The sequence below is a fragment of the Podarcis liolepis genome (genome assembly GCF_965112155.1).
Source record: "Podarcis liolepis genome assembly, chromosome: 4".
NCBI lineage: Eukaryota > Metazoa > Chordata > Lepidosauria > Squamata > Lacertidae > Podarcis > Podarcis liolepis.
Window position 1 is genome coordinate 36,465,641 of NC_139558.1, and position 19,194 is coordinate 36,484,834.

Here is a 19,194-nt window from a genome sequence, read left to right on the forward strand (position 1 = left end):
CTTCAGGTTACATAAGCTTCAGGTTACAGACGCCGCTAACCCAGAAATAGTACCTCTGGTTAAGAACTTTGCTTCAGGATGAGAACAGAAGCTGTGTTCCGGCGGCGCTGCAGCAGCAGGAGGCCCCATTAGCTAAAGTGGTACCTCAGGTTAAGAACAGTTTCAGGTTAAGAAAGGACCTCCAGAACGAATTAAGTACTTAACCCGAGGTACCACTGTACCGCTCACATTCGGTAACCAATAAAGTTGTGGCCTAAATTTTGCCCATTAACATTAACCTAAATTCTGTGTCCTTGTGTCTTTATTCTTTTGGGGGTGGCTTGGGGGGTCTTGAAGCGCAACCGGATTTGTTCACTGTAGATCAAGCTAGATTTAATCTTGTTGATGTCTCTGGTATCTTCTCTCTCTCATATCATGGGTGTCAGCTTACATTATGGACGTATGTTCTGTGCTATTTTATTAATACTATTGTTACAAGTTTGCCATGGCCTTTCGCTAGAGCAATAGACTCATAAACTTTAAAGTAATGAGACAACTCCATTGCCTTCAATGTTTTGAAATATGGCCTCTTTGTGGTATGTACCTTTGACTGGTTCTCAGAGTGGTTTAACAGCCAACTCCTCTTCCCAGTGAACTCTGGGTAGTGTAACACTGAAGAAAACAGGTGTCTCCTAACAACTCTCAGCACCCTCAACAAACTACTGTTCCTGGGATTCTTTGGGGGAAGCAATGCCTGTTTAAAGTGGTATGATCCTGATTTAAATGTAAAGTGCAGATAGGACCTGAGATGCATGGAACAGCAAAGCTCTCCCTCTAGAAGCTTAAATGAGTTTAGCCACACAAGGCCTGAGACACACTAACCTCATAAATTCCACCCAGAAATTCCACAGATAGTTAAAACCGTCACCGTATATTTAATTATAGAAAATAATGCCCATAACCATTTGCCATTTCATACAGAATACTAAAATAAGAGCTCTAATACCCTAACCTAGCTCACTCTCTATCCTCTAATAAATTACCTGAGAAAACAAGATTTGATCTTTTATTATTAAAGGAACTGTGAAGAAATCAAAATAACCACTAGAGGGTGCAAGTATCTCTTTTTTAAAAAAGAAAGAAGGAAGAAAAAGTGGTGCATAAAGATAGACGAGGGGGAGAGATGCTGGAGGAATTTGTTATTTGTGTATTCCAAGATAAACTAATTTTATCCATACCTTCCAGCTATTTGGGACCTATTGATATATCCACTGCCTTTCTCATGTCCCAAATATTCCAAGACAATTCCCAGCTCAGAATATATTTTGAATTGCATATTTTAAGAGAAGTATAATTACACTAAAAAAGTTAGTGCATTTTTAAAAGTAGAATTTGGCTAGCTCACTCATCCATAGTAAGGGAACAATCTTGAATCCCGCTTTTGCGTCCAACCTCAGCCTTCTCATTGCAGATCACGCCATAGGTGCCAACTCCCTGAGGCCCTGGGTGCCCAAGCACCCACAGAATTCCCCATGAAAGGGCCAGATACCAACATATTTTGGTGCCAGGGCCATACACACTGCATAGCATCCAAGGTCCCGGGCACCCACAGTTGCGGTGCCAAGTTGGCACCCCTGGCTCACGCAAAAGGATAGAGAAACTCCTATTGACATTTTGAATATACAGTGGTACCTCGGGTTAAGTACTTAATTCGTTCCGGAGGTCTGTTCTTAACCTGAAACTGTTCTTAACCTGAAGCACCACTTTAGCTAATAGGGCCTCCTGCTGCTGCCGCGCCACCGGAGCACGATTTCTGTTCTCATCCTGAAGCAAAGTTCTTAACCCGAGGTACTATTTCTGGGTTAGCAGAGTCTGTAACCTGAAGCGTCTGTAACCCGAGGTACCACTGTACTGCCATAAATCAAAGGGATATACAAGACTTAGGAGTAAATCATGTATTGCATATATTTATTCTTATCATCATCATCATTATCCCACTGCCTTGAGGGATATCTTCAGGAGAAAACAAGAGTAAGGAGCAAATAAACCCTGCACAAATCTGGAGTGGCATCCCTAAGACAGTTGGATGATGGACACAGGGGTGGAGGAAGGGGGTGCGGTGGGTACAGGCCGGCCCAGGTGTCAGCACTGAGGTGGGTGACAAAATGCCAGGCGGTACTCACCACGAGCCTGCATTGCGCCAGAGCCACACGTCTCTCCTGGGAGAGACGCGGTGGCTTGGGTGTGCGCAGACTCTGTGCTGCCCAAACGGTCCACCTGCTGCCTCCCCCCTAGCTGTAGGGCAGCTGAGTGGGAGGAGGCAGCAGACTCCGGAGGCCCCACGGTGCACCCTGCCCCTATGGGTGGCTCTGCCCACCCCTGGGCACGCTGCCCCAGGTGCCCAAGTGGCTTCTGCTGCTTGTACACCTCCTTCCAGGAACTCCTGTGGCCAAGTTGGTGCCAAACATATTGCTCTGCTTTCCTTTGAACCACATCAGCGAGGCCAAGAAGGGGGGTCTTGCTGTCTGTGCAGCCCAGGACCTCCATACACATTGACCAGGCTTGTGCCTGGGGGAGGTCACTTGGGTGCTACTAACATAGCAGTTTGACTTCACCCCTGGAGGTGCATTCCATCGTCTCTTCAAACAGATGGATGCCGACAAGGTTTTATATCCTATCTCCCCCCCCCCCCCCAGAACTGAGCATCAAAGTGGCTCACATATTTATATCATAATAGTAAGTAGTTTACAAAAAGATAACAAATACTTCATAAACAGAACAAACCATGGAACTAAAAGACTACAATACTAGATGAATCAGGTATGTGGGTGGCACTGTGGTCTAAACCATAGAGCCTAGGGCATGGGTAGGCAAACTAAGCCCGGGGGCCGGATCCGGCCCAATTGCCTTCTAAATCTGGCCCACAGATGGTCTGGGAATCAGCGTGTTTTTACATGAGTAGAATGTGTCCTTTTATTTAAAATACAACTCTGGGTTATTTGTGGGGCATAGGGATTCGTTCATCCCCACCCCCAAAAAAATATAGTCCAGCCCCCCACAGGGTCTGAGGGACAGTGGACCAGCTGCCTGCTGAAAAAGTTTGCTGACCCCTGGCCTAGGGCTTGCCGATTGGAAGGTCGGCAGTTCGAATCCCTGCAACGGGGTGAGCTCCTATTGTTCGGTCCCTGCTCCTGCCCACCTAGCAGTTCGAAAGCACATCAAAGTGCAAATAGATAAATAGATACCGCTCTGGCGGGAAGGGAAACGGCGTTTCCATGTGCTGCTCTGGTTCACCAGAAGTGACTTAGTCATGCTGGCCACATGACCCGGAAGCTGTACGCTGGCTCCCTCGGCCAGTAAAGCGAGATGAGCACTGCAACCCCAGAGTCATCCGCGACTGGACCTAAGGTCAGGGATCCCTTTACCTTTACTGGATGAAACATTAACATCCCTTGCCAAAAAATAATAATCCCATAGCAGTTTACTTTGAAAACTTTGAAAGAGTTGAGAGATGACTCAGTAGCCTGGCCAGCAAGTACTTGTAAGATGGACAGAGGACCAGAGCCACCTGGACCCCACATCCTCCAATCACATCCCTCCCTTCTCCCCATACTGTCTTCAACCCATAACCTATTGAATAGGAGCAATTTGCAGAGAATTAACCAGTGGTGGCTGGTCCATTAGGGCAAATGCAGCGCTGCCCACTAATCTCAGTCTGCCCTCAGCCAGCCTTCACCTGCCCCGCCTTCTTACTTAGAACCAGTCCAGAGGGCAGCACAGCTTGTCAGCTTTCTCCTCCTCAGACTCAGTGTTTCCCTTTGTACTACTCAGTAGGGAAGAGGATGGGGACAAAACTGGAATGAGTTGGCTCTGGCGCCACCTACTGTTGGCCTCCCTGCGTTCTGCCCTATCAGGACAAATGGACACCAGCCACCACTGGAATTAACACAGGAATTCCAGGTGCTCCAACTGCATCTCCTCTGTTGCTTTTATTGCCATTGTTGCATCAGCAGTGAATTTCCTGGCTGGATTCCCCATTCCAAGTTTTCTTCTATGGCAGGTGCATATGGCTTGACATCTGCGCCAAAGGCCTTGATCTACGAGGGAAGCTCGGAAAGAATGCAAAAGTTCCTGTCAAGAGTTTATGGTGGAGAACAATACTCAATAAAGCACTGCTCCTCTGTGCTCCAGTGTGAGAAAACTCTTGACAGAAAATTGGCTCTGTTGTTGAATGTTGAGGGAAGGTATCAGGATGGTGTTCATTTGTCTGGGACTTCATCGCCGAGTGTTTCTGCGACTGTTACTTGAGTGTGACTGTGCATCTCTTCCACAGCTTGTTCCGATTTTGTGAAGGGGACTTTGTGGGATAGAAAATGCTGTTTCACAGCCAAGGACGCCAGTCAACTATTTTGTGTTTTTGGCAATCGATGGAGACAACACTTTACTGCATTCGAAGAAAAGATATATCAATGACTACTTCTACATTTCCCCCTCACCTATGTATCATATGCTGAACTGTGGGATGCTCTGAAGCCTATATTCTCGTAAAAATCCAGTATAGTATTTCCAGTATTTTAAAAATGGTCTTTTTCAATGTGTCTCAACTTACCTCTCATAGCCAATTACCTGTCAGTTTCTTTAAGTTACTGCTTTAAGAGTTCATCCCTGTAGACAGTTTTCCTCTCTTGCCTTTGGCTTTTGGTGGTGTGGATTAGGGAGAAGAGAGCTGTTTCCTTAAAAAGAACACAAAGTGCTTGGAAACCCATTACTCATTTCAACAAAGGTAGCACTTGCTGCTAAGGGTAAACTCCAAGCCCCTGGGGGAGGAGACATGAACCCTTTCCTCTGCTAGAATTACTACAGTTCCCCACTGCAAATACCCCTTCCTAACTGTGGTATGAATTGTTCATGGGGAAAAAGAGGAAGTCAAATACATGCAGTCATATTCATCCTATATACAGTCTTCAAGTGCATATACAGGCAGCAAAACAGGATCTTTGCATATGAGAGACGACAAGTTTTCCCTCAAACACCTGAATAAGTCTATACATGTATATACCAGAATTGCCAGGTGACAACCTCTTGCTACCTTAGGAGACACACCTCTGCTTCCAACTTGCTTAACTGGTACTATTTCCCTTCCCGACTGTAGAACTGGTGTTAATAAAATTACCCACCAACACTATATTTTGGAGGCTGGCCCCCTAAACTTTGCTAACTGGAAATTAATTGGGACACAGCAACGTATAAAGCAAACACCCTTCAAGTTTTTATTTTTTAAAAAGAGAAATGTCCATATTGACTGGAATTGTCAAAGTTTGGCATGCAAAATTTCTTTTAAAGAAGAGAAGAAATACTGATAAATTAGATACTACATAATTAAATACAGCATCCAAAACCATACCTTTTCTTATAATATTGTTATGAGTTTGGGGTGGCAAGAGGAAGTAGGCTGGATGTGAGATCCTTCTAACCCCTGGATCCAGCCTCCATCATAGGCTCAGGTTGTAGATATGTGTAAATAAACCACATATCATAAAGACACCACAGCCTCCGCTGTGCCTCATTTCCAAAAGCATGAATCTTGGGTAAACTCCTGGAACTCTTGGAATCTCTAACCACTCGGAGATTGGAATGGCTCGCAACAATATGCTTTAGCCACTAGAGGGTGGAGAGATACTGTAATGTAAGACCATGAGAAGTTGCATAGAGCAAACACCTCATTTTATTGCGGGCTTTTTGCACAATCCATTATCTTGAACTTTGCTCAAGACACCATCTAGGTTTCAAGTGGAGGCGCAGAAAGTACTTAGATTTCATTGGATTCTATGTTGATCTGTTGTTCTTACAAGGAAAGATTTTGCCTAACCATGAGTGGACACTTTCTGAGATGAAGAGCTGTTCTACCATGGAACAGTCTACCTTGGGAAGCTGTGTGATCTCCTACCCTGGAAGTATTTAAGTAGAGACTGGGCAGCCATCTGCCAGCAATGCTGTGGTTGTGTCCTACATTGGAGACCCCACCCTGAGTAGCAGGTTGAGCTGGATATCCCTTCCCAGCCTAAGATTCTAACCAAACAAATGGTTTCTGCAGCATGGATAGCAACTGCAAAATTATTCCACTAAGCACAATGACATAGCTAGATACTTTCTCTAGCTGCTGTACAGAGAAAGCTTCAGTTCAGCCCTCATGTGTTGCTAGCAATCTTGGGTTCATTCCCACACAATCTTTCCTTTCTTATTCACGACCGGCTGGTGGGATGGTGTCCGGTGCTCTTTTGTTCTGTGACCTCAGAATGGAGCGTAGTAATAATTCTTTGCAGACACTCGAGGGTGCTGTTCTTAGAGAGTAACTGTTGCCCATGGTGCCTGGAATCTTTTCTAGTCACCAGTTTTAGAGTGTGTTGTAGCGCTTCAGTAATCTGTATCTATGATGTCAGCAGGAAAAAGAAAACGTGCGTATATACTCTGGGAACCGATATTGTCAACTTGCCAACTGCCCAGGACAAAGAATGGCCTAATTTGCTTGTTTGACTCCCCCCCCCCCCATTTCTTTTGCAGAGTTTTGATATGCATTGCATCTGGCCTGGAGTTAAACATTATCACCTTCTCTAATGGCTACAGATCAAACTGCTCTTAAATGGAGAGCTACAGGGGCCTGTTCAATATGAAGTGGAAAATGTGATCTCAAATTTTAGTATACACCACGCTGTTTCCCCTCTTTCATCTCCAGTGCCTTCCCACGGCTGATTTGTTCCATATATCAAGAGAGTTATATTTACCCTTGTTGGGATTCTGTAATTAATTACTGCAGATGGAAAAGTGGAGGTGATGGGGAAGGGAAAATCAAAATGATGTGGAACCAGAGCCCAGTTTTTCTCCACTCTTCAGGCATTCTGCAGCCACCTACAGTAGATTTAAGGCATTATCATGCCACTTTAAACACTTATGGCTTCATCCGAAGAATTCTGGGAGCTGTAGTTTGTTAAGGGTGCTGATAGTTGTTAGAAGATCCCTCTGTCAAGGGAGATTTATTGTTAAACCCCTCTGGCAATTGAGGCAGGGGACTCCTGTACTAATAGAGGCTCTGAGTGTATTAGAACCCTGGAAAAATCAGGGTTGCGGTGCTATTTTTCTAGAAGAGGTGCCAGAACTCACAAGAACCGTTGTTCTCTTATAATGGCAATGGCGCCCACCTGAGAGGTGCTGGAACTGAATACCCACGAGTTCCAGGTGAAACAAAAAGCCCTGAGTGTGATTGTTTGCAAGGCCCAATCCACACAGAGCCTCTGCTTAATATCAGGAGCAGGGCCGTCTTTACCCGGGGTGCAAGGGGTGCGGAGCACCCGGGCGCAGAATTCTGGGGGGTGCCCCGCGCCCACCACTGAAACCATCTAAGCTCTTAACTATCTACCTGATATGAAATAATAAATAATTTTGATCAAGCTAGAAAACCAAAATACATACAGTGGTGCCCCGCAAGACGAATGCCTCGCAAGACAAAAAACTCGCTAGACGAAAGGTTTTTTCATTCGCGATTTGCCTCGCAAGACGAATTCCCCTATGGGCTTGCTTCGCAAGATGAAAACGTCTTGCGACTTTGTTAAACCGTTTAAACCGTGCTTCGCAAGAAGAAAAATTCGCTAGACAGCAAAAATTGCGGAACGAATTAATTTCGTCTTGCGGGGCACCACTGTATATACCTAGGTATTACCGAAATGTATACCTACTGCTTCACTAAAGGACTTTCAACTTTGTGCGCTCATTTACCAAAGATGTGCTGCGCCAGCGGCAGCCCTTGTCATTCACAACAGCAGCGCTTGTCAAATTTGGGGGTGCTGGACAGATTTTTGCACCCTGGCAGCACATAGGCTAAAGACTCCCCTGACCAGGAGTTTGTGCATTTGGTTTTCTGCTCACATTGCCACACACAGCTCATGGTTTGTGAATGGAAAAAGCATGACATTGAGGTGGGATGAAAAATGCAGACTGCCCCTTTGCTCTACACATCAATGCCTTACACACAGATAATATATGAATATGGGCAACAATACCTCAGTAATATCTGCAGCAGCCCTGTAAAGCAGATAGTATGATTAACACCATATTACAAAAGGCTACTGGAACCAGGATCTTTGTCTTACTGTGATCTTTAAATACTGTACGATGCTGAACTTATGATGAAATCAGGCCCAGGAATATCAGTCTAATGTTGACCCTAGATTGAATCGTGCTATGTGAGAAGGTTCAAACTCTTCTACCACTTTATTTTTACATGGGTCCTTACCAAGTCGCTTGATCAGGATGGAAATTAACGACACAGTGGGGAATAGAGTAGATCATTAGCACGGCAGTTTAAAGCTCTGTATGCATCAGTAATAATTGCAAAATCCTCTGGCAACTTGATAGCTATATATCCTCCACTAATTCCCTCTTTATGCATCATAACATCAGAGGACTTGGATGCTCAAAGCACCACATTTTAAACTGTTTTCAAGGCAGCTTAATAAAAGGCCTGAGTTGAGCACATGCTGCTTCTATTAACTTTAATGGCACAAGTTTTCAATCTCAGATAGCTATGTAATTAATAAATTATGCCTAGGCCACAATTACATACATGCCCACTCACTCACATACACTTAAGGGAGGAGAGGCTAATAACCCCCCCCCCAAAGAAAATGAGCAGAAAAAAATCACAAAAAGAAAGGATGCATTTTAGTAATATGTGCAGGGGGGAAGTGGCCAATCTTCAGTTTAGCACTAGTGGAAATGAGTGCCACACCTCAAAGTTGAATTCAACTAGACTTAACTGTCCAGGGCTCCTTTGCCTTTACTTTTACCTTACTCTTTAAAATGAACAAGAATCCTATACGAGAAAGGGAGTGGGTGAGTGAGGTAGACATGGAAGACACACAACAGCAGTTATGGTTTGCATTGAATATTTCCTCCTTTCTGTGTAGGTGGAATGGTTGTTTAGACACTGCCAGTTGTTGGAGTGGAGTCTAAGTGTGCACACAATACATTTAAAGAGTATTTAAAGCATGTGGCTTCCTGCAAAGAATCTTGGGAACTGTAGTTCACCCTTTACAGAGCAACGAATTCCCAGCACACTTAATAAACTAGTTAACGGGATTCTTTGGTGGAAGTCATGTGCTTTAAGTAACAGAGATAATTAGCAATAATTGTGCTTTAACTGTATGGTGTGTATCCAGCCTGCATTATTGTTTGTTGGAGTCCCCAAACAGGCACCTGTTAGGATTCAGACCAGAGAAGACTTAGCAATGGGCTCAAGTCCCTAGGAGTGTTCTGGAGGAAAGCTTTTTGTGGAAGTGCTTCCTTTGTGTGGGCTCCCCAAACTGGGAGAGGTAGCCAATGATGCAGAAGACAGAATCGGGATTCAAGAATACCTTAACATATTGGAGAATTGGGCCATGGTCTGGAGGTGTGTAGGATACAGTTGTATCCAATGCTAGTCCTACACAGGGTAAACCCATAGAAATTAATATATACTACAAATTTAGGTTAATTTCAATGGCTCTAATCTGAACAGAACTTAGTTGGGTACAGTCCTAAATCTGCTCCTTCCATTCGCTGCCCCATCCCACCCATGACTTCATTCCTAATTTAGCCATTATGCTGGCATATCTGGGGTATTCCACTAGCACATATGTCATGGAAAGAGCATGTCTAGCTGACATAACAGGGCTCTCACCAAATCCTATAGCCAGAAGAACTGAAGTACAGCATTGTCACATAAAACTCTAGAACAGGGATGGAAAGCTTGTGAACCTCCAGATGTTGTAGAGCTCCAACTCCCATCATCCCTAACCATGGACCATACTGGTTGGGGCTGTTGGCAGTTGGAGTCCAAGAAGATCTGGTAGGACAAAGTCCTCCTATCCCTGCTCTAGAAGAAATATGGAAGGGGAACTAGCACAAAATCTTTTCCTTCCAGCATTTAACTGGGAAGACATTTGGCAGAAGATTGAATAAAAAAGCAAAAAACAACCCCCCCCACAAAACGTAATAGTAGTTCCCAGATGTCTAAGATTACCTTTTCAAAGCAGAATTCTGAATTGATATATTTGGCCCCAGAGCTATTCTTTATGGAGCAGTTAGGAAAATCTAGCAAAAAGAAGGAACCCGAGAGCAGAGAATTCCACTAGCTGTGTGTCTAAGCAAAACATTTTCCAGAGATCTGAGTAGTTTCCCAACATTCAATAAAAAAACAGGTTGGCTAAAGCCATGTCTTATCTGTAGACCTATATTCTCACGATAGAAATGGATGTGTCTCTAAGAAACAACTACACATGAGATGGACAGAAGTGTTGGGGGCCAGTTAGAGGTAGCTCCCAGACATATTGGGTGCTAATTGCTGGGAATCCCAAGTGGAAAGATTGCTGCTGTGCTGCTTTTGGACTTTTGGACAGTAGGCAACAAGTTGGTCACTGTGAGAACAAGATGCTGGACTAGATGGGCCTCTGTCCTAATCCACCAGGGCTCTTTTTATGTTCTTATGTATATTTAAATGCCGCACTGACCCAATCAAGTATAAAGGGAAGGTGAGGGGGTTACAAAAGTTAGGCACTTTCTGCTGAGTGATAGCAAGATTCCAGGGGGTTTCAGGTGCTCAGACAGGGTCTATGTTCATTTGAGAATAGCTTTAAAAAATAGTCCCCCCCCCCACATATTTACACTTGAGTTTGGAGGGAGGGAGTTACAGGGGCTTGTTCCCCACAGAGAGCCAATGTGGTGGGTGGTTAAAAGCAGTAGTCTCGTAATCTGGTGAACCAGGTTCATGTCTCCGCTCCTCCACATGCAGCTGCTGGGTGACCTTGGGCCAGTCACACTTCTCTGAAGTCTCTCAGTCCCACTCACCTCACAGAGTGTTTGCTGTGGGGGAGGAAGGGAAAGGAGAATGTTAGCCGCTTTGAGACTCCTTCGGGTAGTGATAAAACGGGATATCAAATCCAAACTCCTCTTCCTCCTCCTCCTCCTCTTCTTCTTCTTCTTCTTCTTCTTCTTCTTCTTCTTCCGTGTGGCACTGGAGCCCAAGGCATCTCTCTCAGCCAGCCTCCAGTCAGCCCGCCTCACATGGATCTATCCCTCTGTTCTCCCTTCTTCTTCCCAGCACACCTTGCTAAAGAAACTATTCTCCTGCCACCTCTCTCTCACACCCCATCACCTTGGCAGCCTCTGTCAGCCTAGGCCCAAGATTCCTCTTAGTTGGGCCATTGACACTTCTTTCTTTTCATCATGTTAACCTGTCTCTCCCAGGTGAGGCACTTTAGGTGCTGTTGGTGGTGGTGAAGAACCAAAGTGTAGTAAATGCAAGTCATCTCATGTATCTTCAAGTAGGGTCAAGAAAGACTCCTGCTTGAAGCACTGTCAGCCAGTGTTGACAATACTGAGCTAGATAGTTCAATGGTATGACTTGGTGAAGGCAGTTTCTTATGCCTTCATAGGTGGGCAAGGATGCAGCACTCCCATCTACATGCCTCTTGTGGTTTAAATTGCATCCCACACATCCCACTCTACACCATGATCGGAGGCAGCTGCTACCCTAAGAACCAGTGCAGATGTTTCTGCAGCTGACTCAGGGACTTAACCACAGTATCAAATTTGTTCTCGCTGTTGTAGATTTTGCCTCAATTCTGTAATGATGTGACCTTTTTTTGGCCACAAGATCTTCCGAAGAACACACTGGTCAAGTCTGAAATAAGCAGACTGAAGAACCACGAGTAATTGCTAAGCACAATTCAGTCCAACTTCAAATTACGGTAACTTCCAGACTTCCAGTCAACTTTTCTGTCTTGCATTCCACTCCTAAAAAGAAGGCACTGACATGTAAAGAGTTATGTTCAGGTCAGAAACAAAGTGTCCTGACTGTTGCTGACTGTTGCCACTTCTGAGGTCAGAATCACACCAGTTTTGTGTAGGGGTTGGCCTGCTTGTCCCATGTAGACTGTGGAAGGGCATTGCTGGCAAATGATAGCATATCTATCATTTTCCAGAGATGTGGGCAGTTTCTTCCATGCCAGCAGTAACCACCCCTCCTCTCCCTCTATATGCAGCAGTATAGAGAAAATCCATGCAGTGGTTGTGAAGAGCATAATAGGATACAAAGTGTGTCTGTAGGGGTCCCTATTGCTGGCTCAGACACCGAGGCTGAAGAAATAGGGTTGCTATGACATCATTAAAAGGGACGCGGGTGGCGCTGTGGGTAAAACCTCAGCACCTAGGACTTGCCAATCGTATGGTCGGCGGTTCGACTCCCCGCGGCGGGGTGCGCTCCTGTTGCTCGGTCCCAGCACCTGCCAACCTAGCAGTTCGAAAGCACCCCCGGGTGCAAGTAGATAAATAGGGACCGCTTACTAGCGGGAAGGTAAATGGCGTTTCCGTGTGTTGTGCTGGCTTGCCAGATGCAGCTTGTCACGCTGGCCACGTGACCCGGAAGTGTCTTCGGACAGCACTGGCCCCCGGCCTCTTAAGCGACATGGGCGCGCAACCCCAGAGTCGGACACGACTGGCCCGTACGGGCAGGGGTACCTTTACCTTTATGACATCATTGTACTTAGTGTGTGAGTGTGATGATTCCGAAAGTGTGCAGTAGGCATGGCCCCATCATTGGTCCCCTCTGAATGTGAGCAGAATGTAGACATCATTGTTACTAGAGTCCCTAATTGCCACTGGTGGTGTTTCCTGGGTCACCATGATGCGCCTCTCATTTTTATGCCATTAGTTTCTTTTCTGGTTGCATGTTTCCCACCCTGCCCTTGTAGACTGTGAAAATCTAGAACACTGCAGCTGTTCAGGCTCCCCCCGCCATCAGAATTAGGATTGCTCTGCCTAGCATTAAAAAAGTTCTATGGTATTAGCACACAACAGCTGATGTTGCAGCTATCCTTGGATCAGACTACTGCAACCAGTTTTATTTAGATGGAGACAGAATTAATCAGTGACCTTCACTAATGCACATACCATACTTCGCAGCTCCAAGGATGATGAAGCTCTTAAGATTCCTTGGTGTATTTTTCTGGTAATGTTAAATGGAAAAGTTCATTAAGGGATAGAAAATTCCCAGCTCAGCTAATTTATGTGCCAAATGGCTCTGTTCACTTCCTGCAGAAGGTGGGTTGAAACCGAGCTGTCCAGCACTAAGTCACCTCGTACAAAGGTTGTGGGACCAAATATAACTAGTCACTTGATAATTCGCTCCCCGTTAATTCTGGAAAGAATGCGAGTGTTGAAATAGACAAAAACATTCTGATACTTAGGAGCATTTAAAGGGCATTTCCAGATTATCATATTTTGTAGGAAATAAATGTCCAGTTGTATTACTCATTTGTTGCGTGGGATCCAGACGTCTGTATTCAAGGTAGTTGGGGAACATCACAAAGGCCCTAGATGAGAAATAAACAACACTCCCACACTGAAGCATAAAATGTAATACAGACTCTTAATATACAATACAATGCAATGCAAAACAAAAATTTAGCATAACACGTGAACACCTAAAACATTCATTCATATTAATCTGTGTGCACCTTCCTTTTGAGCATCAAAAGCCGAGTGACTCTTTTCTCATTTTTTTACAGGAGGGAAAATGTATGAGCAATGTCTATTCCCCAAAGTGTACTCTAATCTCACAGCATTTGGTTCAAACCAGGTCATCATTTGTTCTGCATTATCCATGGGCCAGACTGGATAATATTGGGCAATATCCCTCATTGAGGTCCAGTGTAGACTCTTGCTCACCCAGTGCATTAGCACTGGCTCCACATGTAAAAAGTAAAGGACCCCTGGAAGGTTAAGTCCAGTCAAAGGCTACTATGGGGTTGTGGCACTCATCTTGCTTTCAGGCCAAGGGAGCCGGTGTTTGTCCACAGACAGCTTTCCCAGTCATGTGGCCTGCATGACTAAACCACTTCGGGTGCCACGGAACACCGTGACAGAAACCAGAGTGCACAGAAACGCCATTTACCTTCCTGCCTCAGTGGTAACTATTTATCTACTTGGCACTGGTTTGCTTTTGAACTGCTAGGTTAGCAGGAGCTGGGACAGAGCAATGGGAGCTCACCCTGTCGTGGAGACTCGATCCGCCAACCTGCAGATCGGCAAGCCCAAGAGGCTCAGTGGTTTAGACCACAGCAGTTCCAAGTACCAAGGTACAAATTGCTTATATGATATAATTGGAAAATCATCCATGTAGTTTTCTGCATATGTTGAACTGGACATATGCAGATGGCATTCACCTGTCTTATCCCTGTATGTGCTTGCGGGCTGGAACACTGAGTGGGTGGGTGGAGAGCTACATTCACATGTTGGGACAAGTTAAGGGAGATGTACCATCTGTTCCCAAAGGGTAAACACTGGGCCTCTGATGCATGTTTGGTATATTAAATAACTTCTGAGGACCTTGAGGAAAGAAACGGATATGAGGGTGTCATTACGCTCAGGTGAAATTTGCTTATGCTCTTTTAAAAGGAAGATTTAATTATACTCTTATTACAAAACTGAACTAATTTGGATGATTGATATGCCCATCCATGGTGTGAAATAATTGGTGTAAGCAGGTTTAAATTAGTTGGCTGTAACCTGAGACCATCAGCACATGGAAATAAGTAGGAGAAAATGATACTTTCCTTGGAATTAGTGTTTCTTTATTTTGAAAAATGGTCTTGCCACGAGCACTTCAGGAATGGTTAATAGCACTGGGATCAAGGTGTCAGCTATTGCTAGTGTTTCATAATAAGTAATTCTGCTTTTCAGCTAGTGACATGTATAATTGCTCCAGTATTAAAAGGAAACCACAATTAAATTGCTCCAAACCTTAAAAACTTTTTTCTCCTTTCCACTCAATATATTTCATTGTAAGAGACATGAACAAAACGATGGTAAGAAATGTTTCAAATTGCACTTCCAATCTTGTTGGAAGAGGGGTGGGGGGTGGGCTTCAACACTAAAATACATCTACTTGAGACCTTCATAAGTAACATGTGGTTTTATATTTTAAAAACGTGGAATTTTTTTCTGCCTGAAGGAAAGCTTTGAGAAGCTGCTGGGTTTGCTTACTTCCTCAGTATCAGGAGCTGGCCCGCTGAGAGAGATCATTTCCCCAAGTCTCCAGCATTCCTAAAAAAACCCCCATTCCATTAGCATCCATTACACAGAGCCAGAAGCAGAGGCTTTGCAAACCCTACATTTACTTCCAATACGTTGTACATGAGATTCTTTCGAATGCCTAGGCAGTTGCCTTAGGATTGGTTAGGAACATAGCGTTAGGGAAGATATGCAGGAGCTATGTTACAAGGAGAGGGTGGCATTCTCTGATGGTTTATGCAGGGCCTTTATAGAAGCCCGAACTTGCTTAGTTAATAACTTTCTAGGCTGTGTCCTTTAAGGATCTAATTGTGTTTAGAGATGCATCAGGTGAGGACAGATTAATGCAATGTGAGCTGATTTTTTATTATTATAAAAAATAACTTTTTATTGGGTTTTATAAACACAGAGCACTGGAATATTAAACAATACAAATAAATAGACTTCGGAGCTGATTTTTAGACTACAGAGACACGACAGAGATAGAGGCTTATCAGGACATGAGGTCAATCTGGATACTGAATGCCAAGATTGAGGATTGATTCATGTGCTTGCAGGATCAAAGTCATGAGAATGACAGGGACTAGTGCTTCTCACACAAACAGTAGAAGAGGGCAGCTTGCCAAGCCTTTGATGTACCTGAGATGATGCCATTGGTACTACCCCTGGCTGAACACAGGGATATGACTCCCACACCCAAATAATATAAATATGGGAGACTGGAGCACTGCTAAGATTAAAGATTGAAGACACTGAAGACATTGCCTTAGACTGAAGGAGTGAGAGGAATAGCTGTTGCTCTGGAGGTGCTTCCCCAGCCATGAGAAATCTGATTTTTTTAATGCTTTACTTTGTATTCTTTGCTAGCAAATAAACTTGTTAAAGTAACCACCTTGGTGTTTTTATTGTCTGCCAGAAACAAACAAAAAAGAACCCCTTGCGTCTTGGCAAGGCACATGATAACATAGAAAGCTTATACTGTGTCAGATCACAGGTCCCTCTTGATTCAACTCCCTGAAGCCCTGATTGTGACTTTGGTGGGACTATATTAGAACCATGCCAAACAAAAGTAAATGGCTTGGGGATTCCTGTCTGTAATATAGCAGCATAAATAATCTTGAAAGTGTTGCTTGCTTATGACTGTATGACATTCTTGAAGACGGAAAAAGTGACTTAAATGTGGTTCTCATTAGATCACAACCAGATGGGCTTTATTAAGAATAATATTAAGTGATTTGCTGCTTATGTTATGGTGCAGCACTACCTTACGTTCTCCAAATTGTATTGCACTCTATAGGGCTTTGAAAGACACAAAAATGTGGCTGCGAGGAAGTCAACTATGTATTTCTTTTTTGCTGCCTTAAGCTGAAAGCTATGTGAAATCCAGATGTATTTGTTGTATCCAAAGTTACATTGGGTTATAGTCACCATTAATGAATCTGCATGTCTTGGGTCATATCCCACTGAAACTTCTGGGAAATCCAAATTCCATTACCTCAAATACAGCAAAGGGATTGTAATTTGTGAGCCCACCACATCAGAGTAAAATGTCTTTATTCTGGTTGATAAATTGATGGTTTCCCCTGTGCTCTGTAGCCAAGTGGATGAAGCTTCTTGATAGCAGGGACAAGTTCTTTCTTACAGAAGGATGAAGGGAATTGCCTCAGCTGGCACAATGGATGTGGGCAGATGATGGCAGGAACTGGTGTGTGAATGATGGACTTTAAAAGAGGGTTCTCCTAGGACATTTGGTTGCCTGAGCCAAAAATGGCATCTCTGTATTCACTGACCTTTATAATAGAATCAGTTCAAAATGCAATGCTTGAAAAGGCGGAACAGATATATTTGGGCTGAAAGGACAGCCTCTGCAAGAGGAGAAGCAAGCTCCTTTGGATGATAGCTAGCTCATTTCAACAGGACCTACAGTCAACACATCAGTCTACTTGTCATGTAATAAGAGAGTATAAGAACCCCGGAGACAGACCTATTTTGGGGCAATGGCCTCTGCAGCACTCCAAGGAGCAGCAGGACACTTCCATCATCATCCCACTTCACCATTCCTCTGTGCTACTCGACTGGACATCTAGTTAGAACTTTGGTTAATGTTTATTTATTTAAATATTTATAGGTTGTTTTTTTAAAAAAGGTAAAGGACCCCTGGACGGTTAAGTCCTGTCAAAGGCAACTATGGGGTTGCTGCACTCATCTCACTTTTCAGGCCGAAGGAGCTGGCATTTTTCCACAGACAGCTTTCTGGGTCACGTGGCCAGCATGACTAAACCGCTTCGGGTGCAATGGAACACCGTGATGGAAACCAGAGTGCACGGAAATGCCGTTTACCTTCCCACCACAGCGGTACCAATTTATCTACTTGCACTGGCATGCTTTTGAACTGCTATGTTGGCAGAAGCTGGGACAGAGCATTATTTATATAATATGATCAATACAGTACAGAAGAAGAAGAAGAAGAAGAGGAGGAGGAGGAGGAGGAGTTTGGCCTTGATATCCCTCTTTATCACTACCTGAAGGAGTCTTAAAGTGGCTAACATTCTCCTTTCCTTTCCTCCCCCACAACAAACACTCTAAGAGGTGAGTTGGGCTGAGAGACTTCAAAGAAGTGTGACTAGCCCAAGGTCACCCAGTAGCTGCATGTGGAAGAGCGGAGACGCGAACCCGGTTCACCAGATTACAAGTCTATTGCTCTTAACCACTACACCACACTAGCTCTCAATAAATCAATAAGATCAATACAAAGTATACCACTGCACCACATGTGTGATGAATGCATCGTGTGACTCAGAGTTCTTGACTCTAAACCAGGCTTGGCATTTCCCCTTTCACTACCTGAGGCAAAATGGGAAGGTGTCCTCTCAGCTTGCTGCCTCCCCAACCCTGATGAAGCCTCCCTTAGCTGGGTCGTTTGGCAGTGCTTGGAAAGTGGCAATGGTGGGTTCCAGTGAGATCTTGTGGAGCTCTTATGAGGTCTCATGAGATCTGGCTGGAAACGGCTGCTGGTGTCACCTGAGATGACTGCCTCTATGCACTCCTCCTTTGACCCCAAGTGGTATTCATAACACTCCCTCCCTTTCCAATTTTCCCACATAAATAAAGCAGAAAGCAATATTTTAAAATATGGCTTATGGCTTGGGGTGTGTGTGAATTTTTTTGGTAGCAATGAAAACTGCACCTTTTAAATGTCTTTTGTGCTGGGGTGGGATAGGAATGCTAGTGTTCATCTAGCATTGTCCTATCTCCATGACGACTTCATTTATATACAGTGATGTCGTCACACACCAAATCTGATTGGGTATGTGCAGAATCGTGATACCACCCTCACCATTATGTGATTACTGATGGCCTGGGAATACCAATGCAACTAATCCAGGAAGAAGTGGTATTTTTATTTTTATTTAATGTGCAGAAATAGCAGTAGATGGGGAAATAGTAGCAGTGAACAGGGCTCTGAACAGGCCAATATTTTGAAAATTAAGACCCTTGGACACTGAGAGAGTGTCCTAGGGGCCATAGGATATATCAGGGCTTACCTTCCCAGATCCACACCAGGGAGCATTCTGCAGGCACATGGGGACAGGCTTCAGATTCACTGCATCTTAAGCCTTCTCCTTTACTTGACATCCCCCCTTTATGTTGTATGGGGAGTGTGCCACCCCTCCCATTGTAACAAAATACAAATAAATATTAGAAAATAATGAGGCAATGAACAGTGAGGAAAAAATACAAAAAGCCACCCTCCCACCTTCTGCCCTGTACCTACGGCACTGTTGGGATTCGCAGGATACTGGATAAGTCAACAGGCTTCAACAGGATGATGCAATACTCTGCTGGGTCAGAGTGACTCAGCAGGAGTGTGATTAGTGTAATTGGCTATCACCTGTTTTAAAAAGGAAAGCCTGTTTAACAGGGGGTGTGGTGGTTGTGCTGTAGTGTGGTGGTGCTGTGGTGGAGAGTATTCGTTTGTAAGTACTCTGTATAGACTGTTTCTTTTGTAAATGCCTATATATAGCTCACATTAAAAAAAGGACTGCACTGAAAAACCTGGAACTCTTAGTGTTTCGCTGAAAACGCCGCGTGGAATACGCGACAGGCACGTAT

At 44.3% G+C, this 19,194-nt stretch overlaps 2 long non-coding RNA genes across 3 annotated transcripts in view; one reads left to right on the top strand and one right to left on the bottom strand.

The window, feature by feature from the left end:
- Nucleotides 1-6,635, top strand: part of LOC310706426 — a 32,396-nt gene extending 25,761 nt beyond the window's left edge. Inside the window, exon 3 of one of the 2 annotated variants that reach the window (XR_014525869.1) lies at nucleotides 4,313-4,438. This is a non-coding gene — a long non-coding RNA (uncharacterized lncRNA). Of the gene's footprint in view, nucleotides 1-4,312; nucleotides 4,439-6,540 lie in introns of those variants that run through there. The other variant, XR_014525870.1, reaches the window with a different exon arrangement.
- A 4,642-nt stretch (nucleotides 6,636-11,277) lies between these two features.
- On the bottom strand, nucleotides 11,278-18,148 carry LOC310706398. The gene is made up of 3 exons (XR_014525834.1): nucleotides 17,926-18,148; nucleotides 12,961-13,382; nucleotides 11,278-11,436 (listed from the first exon to the last, which is right to left on the bottom strand). It is a non-coding gene; the product is annotated as an uncharacterized lncRNA (long non-coding RNA).
- Nucleotides 18,149-19,194: the final 1,046 nt, after the last annotated feature.